Below are 24393 nucleotides of genomic sequence, written 5' to 3'. Positions count from 1 at the left end.
TACACAGTTAACACTAGTAGACATGTATTTGGCAACATGGAATTAGCAACAGGAATCAGCCAAAAAGGCTCTTTTGTTTTCATTTTTAGCAAGAAAAACTGGCACTCTGCCTTGCCAATACAGCAAGCTGCACCAAGACACGACAAAAGGTTCCTCTGTATCCCACCTGGGTCTCCTCACATCGTATTTACCAGACCCCATGCAGATATAGTACTGCAAAGTCAAATCCTGTATTCCTACTTAAAATATTGGTCATGTTTTTGTGGGGCACTCTCACCATCAGGTAGCCAGATGGAATCACAGTCTGTTGAAAAGAAACAAACACAGATCAATAACTACAGTCTGATTCCTGTGCTTTAAATATTGTCAAAACATGCACAAAGAAGAGGCTGGTGGACTTCACCGCGAAAGCTCGATGTGCTCCAATACTCCCGTACAGGGAACTAGCATCCACAGGAGTTAACTACAGAGGGAGAAGTATCTGCAAGCAGACAAGACAAGTAAATAAATAAATACGGATGGGGAGCGTTTCGCATTCTTTCAGCCATTTATATTTAATGATCTCTGTACGACACAGTCCAGAGCTCTCCAATAACAGTGCCACGCAACACGTGAATGAGAACAGGAAAGCATGAACTCAGAGATCAAACCCCAACTCCTCTGGCTTTAAATTGAAAATAACAGTCCTTTCCCCATTGATTTTTTTCCTCCTCTTTCATTTGTGAAAAATTGATTTTTCTCGCCTGTGTTTGCTGAAGTGTCCACACCTGCAGCTCACTGCTTGCTTTAATCTTCGTCTTTGTTCACCCATACCTCCAACTAAGCCACATCAAATAAGCACCTGGGAGCCCCTGTCCCATACTCACCGGTGGTCTTCAAGTCTCAGAAATCCTCTCTCTCCCACGCTATGATGAGGAGGCTGCTCCTGCCTTCCCAAAGGATGCTCAGAGGCCCCTCGGGTAAGCCCGAGGCCCTCAGGACAAAGCCCGTGTCACACGTTTTGGCAAAAGGCCATCTCAGAGCAGCACCGACACCTGAGGAAGATGCGACAGGAGCTCGTGCTGCCCCGCAGCTCCTGAGAAAGCAGCTGCGTAGCAACCCCAGGGTTTGCCATACCGAATGCCCTCAGAAAACCTGGCACAAAAAAAGGGAAAAGCCTGGAAGAAGAGAAACTTTTGGGAGGTCAGGATGAAAAGGTGGAAAGTCCTCACACAATAAAGCCCTCAGCACGGCTGCTGCCCGTTTCTCTCGCTGCCTCGGTGACGGATTTAACAAAGGAGCCCACACCACGCTTTGCCAACCTACTCAGTTCCTCCAAAGACAGCTGGACCAGCTGGAAAAATGCCAGATGACTCCAGTCCTTCAAACCCCACAGCTATAAAACTTGAAAATTATAACATAATATTATTTTTTAATTATTTTTTAATTTTTTTTTTTAAGTTTGACTGAAAGTTTTCCAATAACAATGATTCAGGGATTAATCTGAATAATAATAATAATTTTTAAAAAGAGGCTAAATCTGCACTGTTTGTGAAATACTAATATTTTAGCACTGAATCCCTCCTACGAAAAAAAGGAGCTTTTAATTCCCAAACGAGGCCAGCCTGTGCGGCACTATTTGTGATGTGCACACATGTCCGCTCTGAACACATTTGGCTTATTTCACTTTTTATCTGAACTAAGACTTGCAGATGCGAAAGGCATTAATCCACTTCAGCAATCAATCTCTTTTGCGCTGAAAAAAAAAAACCCGCATGTAGCACAAAAAAAATTGTAATCTGCATGTAACAGGCAACTGAATTTTAAGGTAACTAGCCATGTTGCAGGCTTATGCATTTGAAAACCTATAATACATTCCTATTCCAGTATCCTTCGAGCATTAACTGTTCGGGGTTTGACTTAAGTCAAATTATTTAAAGGCCTTCATGACTGTTTTTGTCGTCTTTCCCTGGCCCTTTGGTCCACAGGCATAAATAACACACAAATTATGGCGTAAGCCCACAGTTATACAATTTTACAGCTCATTTATAAGACTGGCAAAAGAAAGGAGACCAAGTGATCGTGACAGAATCAACAGATGCACAAATTATAAAACACATCTAAAACCGTAATGACCTGTTCAGGATTCACTACAAGGCAACACATCCAGCTTGTAGGCTGCGGGAAAATTAAAGAAGGAAATTAAGTCACCTTCCAGGTGTCAAAAAGGCTTCTAGAACTGATCACAAATCTCACAGCAATCTTGCAGGTGTGCTTGGTAAAAGGACTTGTCCCAAAAGGAAAAGTTCGGGGCAGGTAGGTGGCCCAGCACAAGCGTCATATACTACTACAAATATTACTGGATTACACTACGTAAGATACTTTTCCCTCTTAAAAGATTAATACTTAAATAACAGTATTTGCTTTATGGCTGCAGCACTGATATACACCGGTTCCCTACAGATTTCTCAATCAAGTCATCTTACTTGAAAGGACAACATCCTGTATTCCTTTTATTCCTCATCTATCTTTAAAGCATTTTCTTTTCTATTTTCCATTCACCTCCTCCACTATGTATCTGGAATTTACATGGAGCAATACACAGAACCTACCTAAAATATTTATTGTCAAATGCAAACTTTTTCTTGTTATTGATTTATGAACTTAACTACAGAAACTTATACCTTGATGGTCTGAAGGTGCTCTTCAACTTGTTTTATTTTGTCCAACATAGAGCAAAACAGAGCATTTGTAACGTTCTGACTAAAATTACTTATAATCCACAAGAAGCTTTAAAAACAAGACTTCAGACTTGTTCCTGCCTGAATAGCTCATATTCATCACCTCCCTGGCCTAAAATTTGTATTGTGTCCCTCAATAATCGCTGAGAATAAGAACTGCAACTAACATACGTTGAATTTCAAAAGCCAAGATGTAAAATATACCAAGGGCAAGTCATAAACTGCTCTCATAAGATTGGTTTTTAATTTTAAAAATCAAAAATCCTTCTCTTCTGGATAGTACCCTTCACTGCTAAGACAGTTTTTTAAAATATAAGGCATTAAAGATATATATTGTTTATAGATAATATTATATATTTTTATATATAAAAAATATGAAGTCTGCATGAGACCACCTTCACATGACAATCTCCAGATTTAGTCAATTTTCAAAGCAATAATTTTCAGAGTATTAACATTTCAAATGACTAAAGCACACAGTGAAGTGCAGAAGAGCCAAGTGATTCAGTAGCTTCCTATAGAAAAACTGTCACAGAAGGAAGAACACACTACTAGCCTTCCAGCTTCTTGTCCTGCATCAAAAACACAGCTTCAGACTTCTTCCAGATGAAAGGTGACCTGCTTCGAAATCAAAACAAATGTCACTATCTTGACAAAGACTAGCTACCAACTAAATTCAGGAAATGCTTTGGCACTAGGAAGCCAAATCTTTGGCAGAGAAACTTTAGGTGATTATTTTGTAATGAGTTTCACAACTTCAGAGACCAGTGTGAGCCTCTCTTATAGCATTGTGGTACTATTTTTTTATTGCATGCGTATTCTTAGACAAGAAAAAAAAATATGTGAGTCTCAAAAAGGTTTACCTGACTTATATTTAAATTGTTTGCCCCAGGCAAGCAAAACATCACACAGTTATAAAACAATGCCAAGTCCACCAACCATAAAGAAAGCAAAATGTAAAAGGTATGAGGATATTCAAACAAAATGAATTAATTCAGGTCCTTTGCTTCATAGTATCTGAGCACCTTCCAAAAGGATGTAAAGAAACATAACTAACATCTGTCATCTCTAGCTTAGTCTCTCTCAAATCCTTTCTGGGAAAAACCACACGTGCACTGCAGTGTTTGGGGGATGTGGGGTTATTTCATTCTTCTTCTTGTCCCCCACATCCATCTGCACGTTTGTTTATCCTTAGTCATGAGAACAAGGATGATTTGAGAATGCCCTCGGGAAAGAGGAATGGAGCAGCAAGATCTAGAAAAGTCTGAGCATCATTAAGAAAATAGATGGTCTGCAGCAATAAACTGAGAAAAAAATCAAAGAGGAGGAGGAGAAAAGAGGAGATAAAGCTCATCTTATTGAAGATGTCTTGCTGTATGAAAATAAACACACACCATGTGCATTTTCTTCAGTTTTCTAAAAGGTTAGGAAAAAGTAATGTACTCTTGGACATCCAGCTTTTCCAACGCTTTTCTAAAGGTTATAAGGTACAATGTCATGAACACGCCACTTTTATTGCAACTCCCACCATAAAAGCAGTTCCCTCCATTTTTTCATTAGTATGTTAAAGCAATTACAATCCAAGTATCTGGAAGCATAGCTCAGAGCTTCTAAACTTTGTGGGGGTTTTTGGTTTTTTGTTTGGTTTTGGGTTTGGTGGGGTTTTTTGGTTTCCACATTATACAACGAATGCTCTGCCGGTGTCCTATGTTCTTGCCATTCCCAAAAGAGTCTGAAATTCCCACTCTTTGTGATCTGTGAAGCAACAAAAAAGTTGGAGGCATCTCGTGCTGCAAACCCTGCCACGTTGAAGCAGCAACCAGCCCCAAACAGGGAAACACAACCACAGCATGTTTGACAACAACCACCAGTACTGCCTGAGGGGGTCATTTAGGCAGCTTTTCATCTTTCAGGCAAGTAGGTAATTTTAAAACAACACAACTGTTAATTGGTTACCCTACTACAGATACAAACGCTTAGAGAGCAGATATTCATGGTCACCAAGTAATATTAATCTCCTTGTCTTCAGAACAGAAGACAGAAAAGTGGGAAACATGATTCACAACAGGGTGTTAAATCAGACAGTATTAACCGTGGGGTCACACAAACATTGCCATACCAATGCTCGCACGGTCACTTGCAGAAGGAAGCTCCTGCCATTCAGCATCAGATTTTCCATGCTTGGGCTGTGCCTGAGAAGCAGCATTTGGTTTGGAAAAGACAGAGACTACAGCGTTCTGCCCGATTTTGAAGCACAGGGAGAGGCAAAAAGGAAACTGTCCAGAACTGAATTCCTTTTCGCCATCACTACAGTCACCATCACCAGCAAAAAGCCCTCAAAGATCTATCTCTTCCCCCCCTAAAAATCTCATTTCATGCAGTTATCTGTGCTGGAAAGCTTTCTCGCATCACTACAGTCACATCCCAGAGCCTTCCTTACTGGTATTTCTGTCTGTCTTTCCACCACTTGCTCTTTGATTTGGCAAATGGACTGTACCTTTCTTGCCCCTACGCGGGCTCTTCAGATGCAGGGCAGGCGGGAGAAGTCACTTCGGTCTTCCAAAAATCAAGTCCTCTTCTGGTCTATCAGCCTGTTTTTATTTCTGGATCTCTGAGCCCAAACCCAAACAGTCCCCAAATGCCTTTTGAAGCTAAATACTGCAACAGGAAGCTCTGGAAAGGTAGGTGGGAGCAGCAAAAAGAGAAGTTTAATCAGGGAACCTGAAAATTTTGCTTAGGAGGAAAGAAAAACCTCTCATGGGTGTCTGCTACTTCTGAAAACCACTGGCTGGTGCTCTCACATGAAGCTGTCACCTGCTTTGGTTGGAGCAGCAGCACACAAGGCCTGCAAGCCTCTTTCTTCCCGATATACGACATCTAGAGACACGACAGGGTGCAAGACCGTCGTGACAAGTGGCATTGCCCGTCCCTCCCCACCACCTGTTTCTCACTCCTCGTCTCTCAAATGGATCCATCCTCCAGCCCTGCTGACTTCTCATCTCCCCTGATCCAAGTGAAAATCACCACCTCTTTGCACTCAAATTTGCTTGACTTGTGCTATAGCAACAAGAGGGCAAACCTAGGCTTCTTCGCCCAGAGGAGATGCTCCACCAAAGCCCTGGTGCTGGGGGTTAGACAGACACAGGCATGGAAGGTAAAGGAGGTCCAATCCTCAATGCACCCCCACCTCCCTCACAGGGCTCTCTTGGGCTGCTGCGAAACCTCTGGGCTTAACTTTGTCAGCTGCTGGAGTCTCTGTAGCACTCAGTACAGGAAAGACATGGACCTGTTGGAGAGGGTCCAGAGGAGACCACCAAGATAATCAGAGAGCTGGAACACCTCTCCTAGAAGGACAGGCTGAGAGAGTTGAGGATGTTCAGCCTGGAGGAGACAAGGCTCTGGGGAGACCTTAGTGTGGCCTTTCAGTACTTAGAAGGGGCCTGTAATAAAGATGGGACAGACTTTTTAGCAGGGCCTGTTACGATAGGACAAGAGGTGATGGTTTTAAGTTAAAGGAGGGGAGATTAAGGCTAGACATAAGGAAGAAATTTTTTATACTGAGGGTGGTGACACAGTGGCCCAGGTTGCCCAGAGAGGTGGTAGATGCCCCATCCCTGGAGACATTCCAGGCCAGGCTGGACGGGGCTCTGAGCAACCTGATCTAGTTGAAGATGTCCCTGCTCATTGAACATGGGGGGTTGCACTAGATGAGAGGGTCTCTTCCAACCCAAAGTATTCCATGATACAATAGACCAAAAAAAAAAAAAAAAGAAAGAAAGAAAACAACACATTAAAAAAAAAAAAAAAAAAAAAAGAAAAAGAAAAAACCTGTACCGTCAGCCAGGATTTTCAGAGGCAGCTGGGCTTCTCAGAAGTTAAGCATCCAATTCGAGATGTCTTAAAGCCTTTACATTTTACGTGTGCTATTGCTTTCTCAAAGCTCATCTTTGAGGCTGGGAAGCACATAATTGAGAAACCTAAAAGACTCTTGTGGCTTTCAGGAGGCGTGGGTGTCAATGCAAAACAGCACTGTGAACTTTAATTCTTCCATACAGACATTACAAGACTAATTTGTTGTAATAGATTTAATGGTATCACAGCCCCCTACATATTTGCATTGCTCTGCAGTATTTAAGTTTTCCTACCCAGCAGCTTCAGATCTGTATCACAGGGGAGGGGAAAGAAAACAGAAAGGAAGAAAAAAAAAAAAACCCACACAGTTTTTAGGCACTTCTCCTGTCTGGTAAATTTACAGACACAAGAAGGCAACTAGAAACTGTTCACTGAACTCCCCAAAAGAGAAAAACCAATCCAGCTGCAAAATGCATTTCTTAACACACAAATTACAATACTCACTGATCCCCTGTTCATCAGACGGCTGGGCACAAAGGATTTGTACTGTGCTCCACAGTAAACAGAGGTCTGGGCAAATTCAGAAAGTCCAAAGTCCAAACCTCCCCATGAAAACACATTGCTAATAACTCTAATAACTGTCTTTTAATGTAACAAGGACTCCAGCTCAAGTAATTTCTCTCACGGCAACAGCAGAGGTATCAAAGAGGAAGAGAAAGGGGTTCTTAAACACGTTGATCCCAAGAGATTTATTACACAATATGCCAAACGAAGCCGCATAAAAAAAATATAAGGGAATTCCACATTCTCTACAAAGACTTCAAAAGAGGGGGGACTACCATCATCATCTCCATAACCCATCAAGACATTTTATGAAAGCAACATTTAGTCAAGTCAACATGAATCCAGACCACTCGTAACCGCATGTTATGCGTAAACGCCGCGCAACAGCAAGGTATGTCATAAAAAGCAGCTAATCTAGTTAGCCACAAAACGAGGTGCAGATCAGCCAAACTCAAGCTCTTTGTTTCTCCCTCCCCAGCTGGGGAGCTCATCATCCGCCTAACCCACATGCCATGCCTGTAATTCAACCCCAGCGGTGACCAAAACAAGCTCAAGCCTGCACTTTCCTGACCTCTGAGGAAGCAGATAACATCAGTCAAGTTCAGAATTAACTGTCTGCTGAGTTTGGTCAAATTTCCCTCCCACGGGGGATGCCAAGAAGCACCAAGTCAGAACCAAACTACGAACACGCAGCGACTCACCTCACGCTCCCCCCCGCCCCCGTCCTTTCATTTTCTGCCCTCATTTCATGCACGGTGCTTATGCAATTCATCAGCTGAGCTCGTGGCAGGTTGGCAAAGGGCAGCCCGGACACGCTGCCCTTTTTCTGACTCCCCGGGAGAGACGAGCAGAGCCAGGAGCTATGCCCCAAGCAAAGCAGAAGCAGCACAGGGCACTGAGCTTTGGCAGCCAGGTACCCAGCCCCACAAAGATCGAGGCAAGCCCAGCTCAGAGCTACAAAATGGCAGAGACCTTGTAAAAGTTGGTATTTACACGGAAAAAACGACAGGCAGGACTGAGCCTGGTACCGAAAAGGTTCAGCATCCTTTTAGGCATTCATAGTAATACGCCAGAAAAAGATACCCGAGACTAAAAAGAGTAAAGAGATTAATAGGTCGCAGAATGAAAAGCCAACAAAGAAAACAAAACTTCTTTTCACAGTTGATTAATACCACCTCTTATGTGGAATAATATAGCAGGTTAAAAGTGAAATCCATGCCTCCATCAGGGCAGAGAAACAGATTTGCAGTGGAAAAGCTTGGCCGAAAATTCTTAATTTAACCTTGGCGATTTAAAGCATTTTCGCGTAAGTGATGTTGAGAAGGCAGAACTGACTGACACTTTGTTTCACAATAACAAACCAGCCAAAAATCCTGGCTCATATGCCCCATTCGTTATCATAGCCAAAGACTGGGAACTTCACTTCTGACTTTATGCATAAATATAATCTAATCTACCTAAACTAGAAAATACACATCACATTGGGATAGACTCAGCCTTGACTGAGGTGTTGTAACTTTCAGGGATTTCCCTTCACTTAGACAGAAAAACGCATCCCTTGTACAAAATAAAAATTACTGCAAAATTTGGGAGTTACTTTACCAGTTTCAATCTCAATTCCATGTCATGCTACAAGTGAGATGTATTTGTGTAGCACTGAAATTATTAAGACGAGTCATTATTTCAACAGAGTCAGGCTAATGCAGCCTATCATTTTCGGAAAGCATTTTAAAACCAAAACAAAACCATTTGATTTCTGCAACAGAACAAAATCACTGATTGGAGAGATCTTTTAACCCAGCAAAGTGAGCAGAAGACTGCAAGGAGCCCATCTTCTCCATTTCTACTGAAACAAAACAAAAGTGGCCCTCCTCTTTCCACACTTCCCTTCAATATCAACTTCATATTAAAAAATAAATAAATCTGATAGCTTGGAATTGTTTGATCTTTGCTCCTTTTTTTGTCTTACAACATCTGTGACAAATGCAAAACCAGAAACTTTCGTTGTTATTGGGTGACAGAACTCATCTCTCCTTCACACAGTGTCTCCCGCTGGCATTTAATATTTTTCTTTTTTTCTTAACCCGAGTTTTCAGCAGCCGTGCCTGCTATTCATAACGAAAGCCATGGTGGAATCTCTCAGGGCTGCTGGCAGCTGTGGTTACCTCGCTTCTTATAAACACGGCGGCTTCCTGCCAAGGCTGCCCTGCTATATCAGGTTGAATCATGGCATCCTTCACCGGCGTGACCCCCGAACGCCGTCATGCCACGACTCTGTCTGGTTCCATTAACCACACATCGCAGTGACATAGTGCTCCCGCGCACACCTCCAAAACATCCCTGCCTCTCCCCTGAGCCGGCCCAACGGTTGCCAGCACGCTCCTTCGGGCTGCAGACAGTTCGCGGGTAGTATTTTCACGCTTCAGAAATAACAGTTTTCACTAATTTCTCACAATATGAAGTTCATGGTACACCTTTAAATATGCCGTGGTGGCAAATAAGTAATGCTCGAGGCAGGGTCGCACACGTTATTCACTCTTCTAACCCTGCAGATACAAGCACACAAGATAAAGCTTTTGATTAAGTAAACAATAAAGAACAAGAGCAACTTTTTTAACGAGGTGAAAAGGTGAATTAAAAAACAGCAGAGCATCTTATCGCTCTTTGGTGGTCCTGTAGTGGATACATTTATTGCACAGCAGGACATTAAATGTGTTTTCCTATATACTAATAAATTATAAATGGTGTGTGTCCTACTTCTGGTATTAATGGTACCACTTTCTTCATCACCTCTTGCAGGACTGAGTCAGCTAATAGCAGCAGCCTTGGCATTTCTGACCTTTACTTGGTCAAAAAATGTCCATGTTATTGTTTAACTCGAGGATCCTGCCTGCAGCTCCCGAAGGTCACCGTTTCACCTACCCACGGTGACCTGATCCATTCAGCAATGGCATCACAGCAGCTGCATACCAAACCACACACACGTGAAGTTAAGACCAGCTTTTCTGGATGACAAATGTTGAGGTGCCCCTTAACACTTCCGGCTGAGATGTTTCCAGCCTCTTCAAGATCCCCATCTTGATGGAGATGTCTCTAGCCCCTCCATCTACCAAAACCTCAACAAGGTTGAAACGGTGATGCTGTCAATCAGCAAGAAAAAAATTTCTGCTGCTGGGGGAGCAAAGGAAGGAAAAATAAAACCCATTCAGCCTCCCTCCCTGGCTTGCTGTGTGCCTGCATCTCCAGCTGCCTCAGTGCACTGTGTCATGGATGAAAAGAGACGGGCTTGACGACTTTGCTGGCTCTCTCAAAGAGGCCAGCTGGCAGAAGGAGCAGTCTGCTCCCAGCTAGAAAAGGTTGGGTTTATTATTTCCTTCCCCACAAATCTGAACGTTCAGTTTCATTTTGACTACAGGGAAAAAGAAAAAAAATAATAATTAAAAAAAATCTCTTTAGAACACAAAATATGAAAAATCCACACCTCTGCCCACACCTGGCAAGCAGGAAACCTTCACAAGTGTTATCTGGTTCTGCAGAACCTAATATTCCCTGTGAGAAAAAAGAAAACTTAATGGTTATGACTGCAGAGAGAACTTTCCAAACACAAGCAAGTGTATGTTGAGGCAATGAGTTACAGAAATGCTCCCCGTGCTGCTGTTGTACCTCGCTATGCTGTTTTAGAGCAAAAGCGTTCCTGTCCAGAAGACCTGGGGACAACCTCAAAATTCCCAAGCAAGCCTAAATTTCACACTGCTGCTATTCTACCATAATGCAGGGAGACTCTCGAGAGGCAGAGTGGCAAGAAAGATGTATGGGGCACACCAAAATCCAATAGGACAGTTCAGAAAAGCCTGCAAGAGCAGAAGTGCCCTAAACAAGTGTGATGCACCCAGGTGCTTGAGATGAAGATTCAGCCTGCTAAACAGTACGAAATACTCAAGATAATGTCTTAAGTTAAATAAACTTTCTTAAATAAACTTAAATGCATACCAGTGAGTTTTTCATAAAAACATCTGTGCCAGTAAACTTTGCTCCAACAAAACCACAAATCACTGGAGGATATTTTACAATTGATGCTTTACATCTCAATGCACAAATCAGCACAGAGTGCAAGTGTCTGTGATGCTTCACAACTTCACAGCCCTGCCCTCAGACAAAGCCAGAAGAGCAAGGCTGCCCCGGCTGCATCCCCACCCCAACCCCTCAAGCTTGCGGAGCTGCGTTTCGGGGATCGCAGCACCTCCCTTGTGCATACCGAGCCAGAGAGGAGCAACCTGGAATTGTGTTTACAGATCAGACAGCATGGTCAACACGCTTTTTTAGGCCCAAGACCATTCCACACCTTTTCAGGATCAGATTACCAAGGATGTGAGTCACCCATTAAAGTTTTCAACCAGGGCCCAGGTGTGGTCATGATGCAGACGGAAAACATCACTGCTCTGGCAGTGGTTATCAGTGCCAATAAAAGAGGAGGTTTCGTAAGGCAAAAAGGTTCAAACTGAATTTATGTGAAAAACCTAAATTAACCATCTCAGTATCACACAGGTCATTTTGCAAATCATCTCTCCACTTCAGATGTTTCAGTGCCATTGCTAAAGCTGCTAGCTTTTGAAGCCTATTTCTCCGCCAAAGTCAAAATGACTAAGAGGCTTTCAGGAATTTTAACTCATTATTTATGTCCACAAATAAAGACACAGGCAGTTTGAATAGACAAATCTGCTTATTTATGACAGCCCCCCTAAAACTGTCAGTACAACAGCACATAAATGCTTAGAATGGAAATCATACACAAGAGATCACTTCTGAAAGGCACTTCTTCTGGAAGGTCATAAGAGGACCAACCTGCTTCCCCCCAAATCGACATCTATCGGCAGGATCACAGGGGTAGCGTGCTCCCGGCACATCCCCTCAGCAGACAGTATTGAGTGTCTGTGGGGCATCACGATGCTGGAGCACAGCCTACTCCTCTGCCACCCATGGTCTGAAGTTGCAAAGGAAGAGCCTTGTGAAGAAAAGGGAGAATTACACAAGGGGAGGGGAGAGGGGAGAGGGGAGAGGGGAGAGGGGAGAGGGGAGAGGGGAGAGGGGAGAGGGGAGAGGGGAGAGGGGAGAGGGGAGAGGGGAGAGGGGAGAGGGGAGAGGGGAGAGGGGAGAGGGGAGAGGGGAGAGGGGAGAGGGGAGAGGGGAGAGGGGAGAGGGGAGAGGGGAGAGGGGAGAGGGGAGAGGGGAGAGGGGAGAGGGGAGAGGGGAGAGGGGAGAGGGGAGAGGGGAGAGGGGAGAGGGGAGAGGGGAGAGGGGAGAGGGGAGAGGGGAGAGGGGAGAGGGGAGAGGGGAGAGGGGAGAGGGGAGAGGGGAGAGGGGAGAGGGGAGAGGGGAGAGGGGAGAGGGGAGAGGGGAGAGGGGAGAGGGGAGAGGGGAGAGGGGAGAGGGGAGAGGCATCAGCTCTAAATACCTTTTCTGTGGTTTGTGCTTTGTTCATTTTGAAGACAGTTATTTGTTACATAAAGGTAGCGGACCAAAATCCAACATATGTCACATGGAGACAGCAATTTTACTATTAAGAGGAGGATTAATCTATTTCCTTGGCTTGGATATCACTAATCCCCATCTCCTGTCTGATCTTCAGGTGTTTATTCTCTGAAGCTTTCCTGCCACCACTGAAAAGGAATATAACTTGTCCGGGTAGGAGCCTTCTGCCTGCATCCCGTTATGTGTTAACATGGTGTTCCACGTTTTTCATCTTTTAGCCTTCAAAAACCTCCTTTTAGAGGGAATCCAGGCATTTGGGAGAGGACTATAAGAGAAAGCAGGAGTTCTTCAGGGTGAAGGACTGAGGAATACACCACTGAAAGACCAGGAAGGCAAGTGAGTCCTAGATCCATCAGTAGAAGACAGGAAGCAGGAAAGAACTGGACATGGAACTGGTCTGAAGAGCAGCTGTGACATTCATGCCAGAAAGTAATGATCACAGTGTCATGGCAAGGCACCCTGGCCACCCATCTGCACAGGCCTTCATACGCCTTCCTACCAAGAAGGACCCTTAAACTATTCTCATCTGATAAAGCAAGCAGGACTAAGACATCTCTGGATGGCACTTTCTTCCTCTTGTTCTGCTGTAAAGCCTGGGCATATCCATCCAGTAACAACTGGGCCTCAAGCAGCTCAGAGGTCCTGGCCCCCACACTAGCAAAAATTGTTTCTGACATCCCGTCTCACACTGAAAGATTACACATAACTGTGACAGAGCTAGGGACCATTGTAAAACATGGATAAGCGTTTGGGTCTGCCAGCACTGAGCTGAAGCTGAAGTAGAAGCCACACGTCTGCAGAAGACTAGTGGGGTGCCACATACATGGAAGCTGGCCACACCAGCATGACCAGCTGGGATCTGGGCCATCTTCCAAGCCAGATGCTATTGACTGGTGAGAGCCACAAGAAAGGGCTCTTTTCTACCCCAAATGAGCCATTTGCAGATCTCCAACAAAAATAAACCAGATAGAGCAGATAGGCTGTCACATGACAAGGAAAGCTCAGTAGACAGATCACCAGAAAAGCAATAGGAAGATCCTCAAGGACAGAACTGCAAACTGGAGATAACCCAATGCATGAAAAGCAGATGGAGCCCTTAGACTCAGTACAACCACAACATAACTGGAAGAACCTGTGGGAAGATATCTTATTTTAGCATTTCAAAGCATCTGGCCTGCACCCAGAAGAGAGGCAAACCCAGCTGAACAGAGCACTTCAACTTGTGCTTACAGGTAAATCTTAAAAAAAGGGATTCCTAAGGAGATATTCCTACTTTTAACAAAATAACCATTACTTACCCTAATGTTTTAGGACTACCTTGTGGAAGCACTCTTCCGCAGAGCTGATGATTTCTGTGGACGCTTTCACAGGTGGTAACTTTTCTGTGAATACTTCTGAGAGTTTTGTGCTGCAAAAGAAACTAACCCCAAGCTGATAGCCCAATGCCATAGATGGAAATTTCAGCGGCAATACATTTGGCAGGTTATTTGCAGATAAGTGCAACTCAGAGTCAAGATGACCACAGCCCAGAACACACCAGAACTGCTCAGGTGTCTCTGGCTGTCAGAGCAGCGCCAGATCACCACAAGTCTAAGGTGAAGGAAGCTTTGTATAATACCTCGCCTAGAAACTATCACTAAAGGAAAGCACACAGAGGGACACCAGCAATTAAATACTGCAAAGGTGCTGGGAAGTGCCCACTACAGAGTCATTTCACACCAGTCATGCCCATAGCCTGCTGAAATGGCTCAGCGGCGCAAATGACACCAGTGATATAATTCCAGCCTGACGCTGCAACGGGGCCACTGAATGCAGAGCTACTAGCTGGGGATAGCAAGTAATGCTTCTTCCAAGGACACAGAGACCGCTGGAGATGCATCAACCTCCTAGCAAAGGAGAGAGGGCAGTGGCAAGGTTTACAAGCCTTTCACAGCAGGGAAAAAAGATGCAGAAGCAGCAGCTGGGAAGCAACACAGCTGCAAAGAGCAAGACCGCTCATGAGAGGGGATGGAGCTCCTCAGGGAGACAGCAAGTCAGACTGGCCAACCTTGCCAAGCCTATATACCAAAATCCCCATATGCTTTGAGAAACACAAAACACATACCTCACACTTTGGAGGAGCTGGTGCGAGATGACTCTGGATCTCCGGAGGTCACATTTCTCCATCGCTGGACACAGCACTCTGTGGGGGGGGTTCCTGCATTGTCAGCCTCAGCAGAGCCTGTTGGCTTGTCTCCTCCTACAGCTGTGCACTCCCATCACCCCAAAGCCCTCGGCCAGCACGGCCCTGCTTCTGGACACACCGCACGCTTGCCTCACAGAAGTTGCACATGAAGCATGTATACCACGGGTGTCAAACTCATTTTCACCAGAGGTCACATCAGCCTCGCGGTTGCCTTCAAAGGGGCAAATGTAATTTTAGGACTGTATAAATGTAGGAGCAGTTACAGCTACACACTCTTAAAATTCCATTCGGCCCTTTGAGGGCAACCATGAGGCTGATGTGGCCCCCAGTGAAAATGAGTTGGACACCCCGATGTATACTGATCCCACTTTAGCACAGTGATGTCGCAGTTGAGACAAACAAACGGACAAAGGACATAGACCAAGTTCTTAAGTACAAACAGCAGTCTCCGTTTATTGCCACAAACGCTTTTTTATATAGTCTTTACCAGCTCAAGTGTCTTTTTGTTATTGGTTACAGGCTGCAATAGTAACATCTCATTGGCTAATTTTGCTATCATCAGTGTTACTCTTTTACTCCCTTCTCTCTCATGGGTACACCTTAATATCTCCGGATACTCCTTTACTCCCACCTTTCTCACGGGTAGACCTTAATATCTTCAAGGCTAATCTCTGTTCCCATGCCCTCTGTCAGGGAATCCACGGACCCACCGTAGTCCTCCACACAGTGGTCTCTCTTCTCCTTGCCACCCAAAACAGTCCAGCTGAAAGCTGGCAACATTGCATGGACAAAAGGACAGGCTAGGGCTTTCCTGCAGTCTCCAAAAAAAGAAAAAAAAAAAAAAAAAAAAAAAAAAAAATCACATTTTTCCTCCAAGCTTCAGTGCATGAATTTGCTGGTGCTCTGCCCAGAACACCAAACTCACCAACCAATTGGTACCGGATTACTTTACTGGGTACTGCAGGGAAGCCTGACCACAAATTTAAATTATCACTTAATCAGCGCTCTAAAAATAGTTGGGGAGGAGGGTCCATCCACAGAGAAAAATAAGCTATTCAGAAGAACAATGCTCTGGCAATCACCTCACATTCGCTGCACAAGGGGTAAGAAATCTATCCTTTATGAGCTGCTCTTGGGAATAAAGAGAATTCATGAACTTGCCAGATTAACTTTTCAGAGGGAGGAGAGGAAGATGACCATTTAATGCTCAAGACTGAATACACTTATGGGTGGGTGAAGGGAAAACTTGAGGTAATAAACCTGATTTAGAAAGAGATGGATCAGAAGGAGTGTGGAAGAAATTCAGAGAAACAACAAAAACAAAAAGAAATAAAAAGGCAAGTAAGTATTTTGTTGAATAACTCCACTAAATCATGGAACAGAAGGACAGGAGTTCAGAGCAAAAGTAAAGGGTGACTAAGAAAAGATTTATACACACATGTTGACATGCTACTACCTCAGTGCCTGATTTGATACCAACCCCTTGCATATTACGCAAATCAAGTTTTCAAGAAACCTTTATCCTTTACTCATGCCATGTGAGGATACAACAAACACCACAACTATAGCACTCTTGGGGTTCTTTTATTCAACGTTTTCTGCATTATCCTCCTGAACCAAGAGGAGGATAATGCAGAAAAAAAGGCTACTTCAACTACTCATGCTATAAACTGAGAGTGGATTTCAACTCAACTAACGTTAGCTATCTGAACAGTTTCAACTAAAACTAACAGTCCAAGGCTTCGCCTGTAGTCAAGGAAAAAGACAACCACCTCCAGACAGCAATTTATCCTCTTCTAAGACCCATTTCTGTGATTGGCGGGAGGAACCACTCTTTAGAGATCTGTCTGCCACCGCTCATAGGGGACACAAGGCAACGAGGCCAAACCAGATGCCCAACTGCGGTGACTGAACGTAGGGGAAAAGACTTGCACCCTCCCAGTCTGCAAGGTGACAGAACTATTTGGCACTTGGAAAAGAACAACCTAAAGAAAACGTCTGTTGCACAAAATATTTAGGATTTTAATTCCTCGGGGGACAAAGAGGGGGATGCAGACGGGGGTCAAGGCCTGCTAATGGATGGAACTTTAATATTTACATCTAAGGCCTATTCTTCAAGTCAAAATTAAGTAAAAACCAAAGAGGTTCTGTAGTTTCCTAGCAAAGTGCACTTGGCACTTAATATCTTTTCTGATGTTTATGAGCACAGAGCACGGTGAGGGACATCAGCCAGCACCAGCACACCTTCCTGGAGCCTGGACAGGAGTGACCAGGGGACTTGGCTCTGACTGATCACCACTGACAACATGAAGCCTTTGGAGAAAACTGCTGAAAACTCAAAGCAACATGATGATGAAGATTAGTGGAGACTGCATAGAGGAAAGTCAAGGAGAAATACTTTGTGAATCCAATAGTAGGTATTTCCACTTCTCTGCACCTCTGTGGCAGGGGTACCTTTCAGTAGAACGGGGGGGGAACAAGGACAACAGGCAACACGCAAACTACTGTGATCTGCTGTAGCACCTTTAACAGACTGCACTCGATTCATCTCCTCTGGCTTCTTCCCATCACATTTTATCAACCTATTCAAATTGAGCATTAAAAGCTCTTTAGTACCTTGCTTACTGCTGAGCAGAAGTAATTGGAAAGTAAGATATCTATCTGCCAGAGCCCGCTCATGCCTGAGACTGTGGAGGTCATGTTCTGGAAAAGTTTGGCTTTGAACTTCTCCAAGTTTCTAATTCCCACTGAAGTTACACACACACATAAGACAATCGAATGGCACAGAAAAATGGAGGTGAAAAATCAGAGATGCAGCAGAGCTGCCACCTACCACAGAACAAGTTATACTCATGAAACTATCTGAGCAATTTTAGGAATTTGCCTCATTTTCAAATCATGCATCGGAAAAAAAAAAAAGGTATTATATATGAAAATATAAGTGATCCCTGAAATACATGTTGGCCCTCGCACACCTGATGCTGCCTCCCCTTCCACGCCCGCTCCCCCCCCAAAGATTCACGGAAGTACCGAATCCCGTTCAGGGCTCCGTAAGGAAATTCTTTGTCTGTGATGTTTTCTCTAAAAACAGTCCACAACCGACTTTCTTTTTTACTTCCAACATAGCGGGATTCAGTTTCAGAGCCTCAGCTGCTGTGCACATCAGACGGGAAGGAGCAAGCTTTGATCAGAGGCCACCTCACAGGACACCGGCAGTGCCACAGAACCACGGGGACCAAACCATTGCAGCACATCACAGAAAACGCCTCGGCCATGGAAACAGTCCTGGGCACATCAGTCTTGCCTGAAGATATCCTTACACATGCAGTAATGCGGATTAAAAAAAGAAAAAAAAAAAAAAAAGGCAAGCATATACCCTCTTTGATGGCATTTTCAGATAAAAATTTGGTGTGAAGAAGCCTACTTTTTACATTTCTTGTTCAGTTATACACAGTACGGCGTAAGAGTTAAGCACCATGTCAGTAGCTAATGTCACTTGATAGCATACTAAAGCTTTGTTAAGCATGAGGATTTGCATGCTATTATCAACATCATAAACTTTCCAGACTCCTGCAAAAACCTCATGGCTGCCATTAAAATGTTAACGCTGCCTTTTTCTCCTTTAAAAAAAAAAAAAAAAAAAGAAAAAAAAAAACCACACCACAAAAACACTCAGCTACCAACCAGACAGCACCGCATTTCACCTTTCCCGCTCGCTCTGCTGCTGCACTGCAGTGCTGGGAGCCCTCTTCTCCATGCGACACAGCTGCCCAAAAACCTCCCTTCCTGCCCACAGCAGGACCAATCCTGCCTTCAAGCATCCCCCCCATCCACAGGGCAGGCTATAGCACCAGGACAAGAAGCGTGCCAAAAGCATGGCACCTGCTGTCGGTGTAGCTCTGCCACTTACGGTGGACCTGGGGAGTGAAGTCCTTACCTCAGTGCCTCCTGTCTCCCCTCCTCACCCAGCCTCTGCCAATCTTAAAACTCAGTACAGGAAAGACACAGACCTGTTGGAGAGGGGCCAGAGGAGGCCACCAAGATGGTCAGAGGGCTGGAACACCTCTCCTAGGAGGACAGGCTGAGAGAGTTGGGGTTGTTCAGCCTGGAGAAGGCTCCAGAGAGACCTTAGTGTGGCCTTTCAGTACTTAAAAGGGGCCTAGAAGAAAGATGGGGACAGACTTTTTAGCAAGACCTGTGACGATAGACAAGGGGTAATGGTTTTAAACTAAAGAAGATAGATTCAGTCTAGACATAAGGAAGAAATCTTTTACACTGAGGGAGGTGAAACACTGGCCCAGGTTGCCCAGAGAGGTGGGAGATGCCCCATCTCTGGAGACATTCCAGGCCAGGCTGGACGGGGCTCTGAGCAACCTGATCTGGTTGAAGATGTCCCTGGTCATTGAACATGGGGGGTTGCACTAGATGACCTTTGAAGGTCCCTTCCGACCCAAACTATTCTGTGATTTTTCAACTTTTACTGATGGGTTGGTTAGCAGGTTGCTGGGTAGGTTGTTTGGTTTTTTGTTTGGTTGTTTTTTGGTTAGTTTGGTGGTTTTTTTGGTTGGTTGGGTGTTTTGTTTGGTTGGTTTGAGGGTTTTTTTGAGCACCCATCACTAAGCCCAACTCCAGAGTAAGTCCCTACCCTGGGGGACTCAAAGCCTACAAAGACAGGAACAGAGAGACACAGAGACCAGAAGACACTCATCACACAATAAGGGAAAAAGTTATTCGCCTTGAAAATTAAGAAGTTTGAGCGAAGATGACAGATTTATATGCATGTATCCTTTGGGCTGGATAACAACCAGTAAGGTGAAATAGAAGGAAAGTGAATGGCCATAATGAGTAAGGACAAGACATGAGGGGAAAAACAAACAAAAAAAAAATCCCCATACAACCATGAAGGCTTGTTAAAGGTTCTAAAAGGTAAGGGAACAGTTATCTTGATGCATCCCAGGTAGATTTGAGGGAAGGAGCTGCTTTCTGAGTAGAAAGGAGAAACAAGCGTAGGTCAAGAAGAACAAAGAGCCAGCGAGAGCCATGAACCATCACCACTATGGGCTTGTTTGCTGTGCAAGCACCACTTGTACTGAAATGACATAAACACACGGGAGAAAGCAAGGCAGTTCTTGTACTGCACAGCAACAATCAAATGAAGGATGGATGAAACACACAGAAAAGACTGTATTTATACACATATAAAAATACAATACATATAAAATAGATATTTATATAAATATACATACACAATATAGTGCATTTTGTAGCCACTTCTAAGAGGGATTTGTCCACCTTTGAACCTTTTCCACAATTCTGATGTGCCAAGACCTGGGTTGTTCTTCCACTTGTTTTGACTGGTTTGGAGTTTTTTTGTTTGGGTGTTTGTTTTGTTTTTGTTTGATTGGTGGTTTTTTTGTTGTTGCTGTTTGTTTGTTTTTCCTTTGTGATAAAGTATTCCCCTCACTGTTCTCCCATTAGTCTGCTTGTGTCCATCTATTGCCAGCTTTCTTACTCTAAAGACTTCCAGGAGTTTGTTTGTGGACCATTTATATCATAAGGGGAACCTGACCTATGACCAGGGCTTGTACAAATAGAACAAATAAATTATTTGAAAATGAAACATTTCTGATGCATTTATGGACAATATTCTCCAACAGAACAAGAAAAGCACAGCTCAACTCTGTGATGATGCAGAACCACTGATTAACATAATTGAATAGCTTTTGTGCTCTCCAAGCAGATTAAACAATTTACAGCCACTGAGTCTTCGCATAGACCCAAATGAGATCAGCTTCTCTTAAACAGGACCACCCATGTACTCTGTGTTATTCTCTGTGGCCTTCTGATCAGGCACTACTGTTAGCAAAACTGAAGTGTGCTTTGGGTACTGAGTTAATTATAACAAACCTGTATGAAACATCTCAGCAAATGGGTTGATCATAGTATTCATACACTTTCTGAAAGACTTACTGAACAACAATAATCCATTTGGATGCACTGTAACTCTGATATAATTCAGTATAAAGACAGGAAAAAAGAGTTTTAAAACTTTTTTAATTTCAGTTTAACAGAGTAATGATGCACTAAACTCAAACACAGCAAGTGTTCATAATGTTTGGTATCTGGATAGAAAAATCAGAATTGTTCTTCCTCACTTCATTCTAGTAGAATCACTGACAGAAATCACATACTCCCCAAAGTCAGCCTCTCCAAAATTTCAGCTCCTTGTCACTGCTATGCAACAATTTGCAAGAATTAAAACCTGAATCACATTTTCATCCGTTTGAAACCATTATCCAGGTAAAACTCATAATTCTTTTAAGTGACATGATGTGAGGTAGATCGCGTACCACTCATCATTTGGACAGATGATAATGAAGGGAACACTTTTTGGAAAAAAGGATAACTGTCATCTCTTTGCCATTGACATTAAACCAAGCTTGATGTCTGTGAGCAAAAAGGCAAAGGATGCAAAGCTGATAATTTCTTTGGTTGCCTCTCTGTTCACTCCGAGGTGTGGAAGGGTAACAACTGTCTCCATTTACTTTCTTACACAAGAACTCCGAAGGATAGTCATCTATAAAGAATGTTTCTGGTACCTATCCTACATTTATTTACAAATATATGCACATCACTTTTCAATGTCTCCATATGAGAAGTAATACCAGTGGCTGAGCTGTTTTGAAAGCAGACACACATTTTTGGTACCCAACTTCAGATATCCTGTGGGTAAATTTTCAGGCTAACTTCACCATTACAGTAAATGAGCCAAAACAACTCTGCACCTCTAGACCACACCCAGACTGTCTCAAGCCAATCTAAGATAACCTCCAGTTTTAGTACCCTCAGGAGAACCCGCTTCTCACTCAAATATTAACATCAATATTTGCATAAGAGAAGAATGAACACTAAGACCATTTCCCAGATTCATACAGACAACCTGTACCAGGGATGGAAAGAGAAAGCCCATGTCTATGCCCCCAAGTCTTCATCTTCCTCTGCACACCAATGCGTCGTTAATTTATGCTGGAGGTGGGACAGAGGGGCTAGATAAGTCAGTCACTGTCAAGTGAATTTGGAGAAGCCCGTTGCTCCATTACCTGGTTAGACTGCAAATCCCAAACAAGAAAGGACAGTGTAACAAAGCCACAAAAGAAATACAGACAGGGACTAATTAGGAGGGAAGAGCCAGTAACAAGACAGAAGGAACTTGTACATGTTATAAAGAATGCCAGTGCAAGCTTGAATTGGCAGTTTCTTCTACATCTTATACTTGGGCAAGATGAACAGTGCTGAATTCCTATATTTTCCTGGTTTTGCAGGATTCTTTTTCTTCCCACTGAAGTTAGCCATTCTCTTACACAGTGAAATGAAAGCAGACAACGCACCAGAGTCTTTCATTCCTTTGTTACCACCTGCATTTTTTAAGACAATGCAGTTACACACGTGAATGGAGATCTCTAGCTACCTGCTGCATTTTTATTACTGATGAGGAAACGACCTTAGCTGGAATATTCAAGTAAGTCAAAAGAGTTTAAAAAAAAATTAAAATAAACTCTTTTTAACTTAAGTCCTGACATAATGATAAACCATCAGAATCAGTTATTTGTATGTGTGCAGTCATCACCTGTACTACATGTAACTAGGTACCAAGCTTTTAAAATCCTGAGAAGTTATCTTTAAGTATGAAAAAAAAAAAAAAAAGTCAGCAAAGAAGGCCTCCAGAGCATCTGCAAACTAAAAGATTTTTCACTATCATAAATCCAAACAATACAATGAAACCATGAAGGAATAATATTATTCTAGCAACAACAACATTCTGGACACACTGACCAAAACAACCTACTCCCCAGACGAAAAGTTGCTAGTGACAGAAATGGATATCCACTTGTATCGAGGGTGAAACTCCATCACGCAGTGTCCCTGCAGCTTGCGTGATTTTTTTAAAGCAGTTGTTTCAGAAAAAAAAAAAAAAAATCCCTCAGTGGCTGTTTCAGATTTTGACACGCAGTGGTTTATTTCCTTTAATAGATACTCCTCTAACTACTGTGTAAACAGTGAGAGCTTCACTGTTTAAACTTCCAGTAAATCCAAGATTAACGCACTTTTTTTTTTCCCCAGGCCACAGTTTTTGTCTATTTTTGTGGTGCCTGCACTCCAACTCCCCGAGAACCTCTGGTTCAGAGAGCTGTGGTCTCCAGACCTCTGCAAGAACGGAGCTACTGAGCAAGAAAGGAGACGGGGCCAGAAGAAAAGTGCCCGATGCTGCATGAGGACACAGCTCTGGGCAATGAGCTGTTCTTACACCCAAGCAACATGGACATAACCCAGCAGAGTCACAGGCTCTTCAACTGTGAATTACGAAACCCACCGAGGTGTATTTTCTCCATGAGGGTACTCTGGCACTGTCACCACAGCACTTGCAGTAATTTAATTCTTCTGAGAAGCGCAACCTCATTTCCCCGTTCCCTGGTATTACATGAGTGCACCTGGGTCTTGCTGTCCTTGGGTCTTCTCCGTTATTATTTTACACTTTTCTGAACAGCCTGTTGGCAAGTGGGAAACTCAAACAGTTCTCATACTCACTAGGAAGCCTCCAGATGCCATGGCCCACTGTGCCCCCCCATATAAAAAGCCGCTCCTTTGGTTCTCCATTGGTTCCTGCAGCTCCGCTTTCTTGCTTGCTCCTCTCTTTCCAAGGACTTGCTCTTTCCCTAGTTATTTCCCCCTTTAGTTCAATGACCAATTCAGTTCAGAAAACACAACTTCAGCTCAGTAAGAAGCAGATGCTCCCCCTCCCTCCTCTTCATTCGCACCTTCATCTCACCACACACAGAAAAATCCTTATAATGACGTAATTACAACCAGATTCCTAAGTCTTGTCCCCAAAGAACTCAACATTCATAAATCTGACACTCTCACTATGCCTAAGTGAGGGGCACCATGGTGTATAAACTGCCTCTAGCAAGCCTGGAGAATGGTGCAAGTTCTTATGTACATAGGAGAGTCACCCTTCTTGGAAACAGGGCCAACTCCTCTTAACCAGCTTCAGTATTGGCTTTATATGGCCACCCCAGCTGCATTCTGTGTGCAACCTTCATGTGTTACGAAGTGATTTTCTTGACAACATGCTCTTCTGTACATTCTACACAATGCCTTCAATGTTCCAGTTCAGAAGTGCTGGCCAAGCAACAACATTTCTAATTTTGCACAGACATGCTTCTGCAGTTTGCTAACTGAAGTGGATGCCTGCCAGTATATCTGATTTTTAATTTTTTTTAGAGTACATGAAAACCGGGTTTTTTCCACAAGACTCCATTTGCCAAATTAATCTTTCCCTCTTAAACCCAGTATTTCCTATTCTCTCAGTAACTTCATTATTTACATATGCCCAGTCTATTATATTGCTGTTCGGTGAATTTATTTTCAAGTCACACTGAGTGCAATTTGAATGCAGACCAAGTAAATCTGACACCCAAGTCCAGAATAATTAGCTCCTTACGGTCAGCAAGGAGGACCCCATGGGCCTTGACAATTCCATCA

The 24393-nt window shown here is 43.5% G+C and overlaps 1 protein-coding gene across 6 annotated transcripts in view; it reads right to left on the bottom strand.

Moving 5' to 3' along the window:
* The window catches only part of KLF12 (KLF transcription factor 12), a 261886-nt gene that overhangs the window by 216967 nt on the left and 20526 nt on the right, over positions 1-24393 (bottom strand). For 2 of the 6 annotated variants that reach the window (XM_065630125.1, XM_065630116.1), the window contains exon 2: positions 2116-2157. The exons of the other annotated variants lie outside the window; for them this stretch is intronic. The gene's annotated coding sequence lies outside the window, so the exon portion shown is untranslated. The remainder of the gene's footprint in view (positions 1-2115; positions 2158-24393) is intronic. 6 annotated transcript variants of the gene reach the window in all.

This window comes from Caloenas nicobarica, chromosome 1, assembly GCF_036013445.1.
Source record: "Caloenas nicobarica isolate bCalNic1 chromosome 1, bCalNic1.hap1, whole genome shotgun sequence".
NCBI lineage: Eukaryota > Metazoa > Chordata > Aves > Columbiformes > Columbidae > Caloenas > Caloenas nicobarica.
Note: the sequence above shows the minus strand (reverse complement) of the source record. Positions and strands in the feature narration are given on the sequence as shown.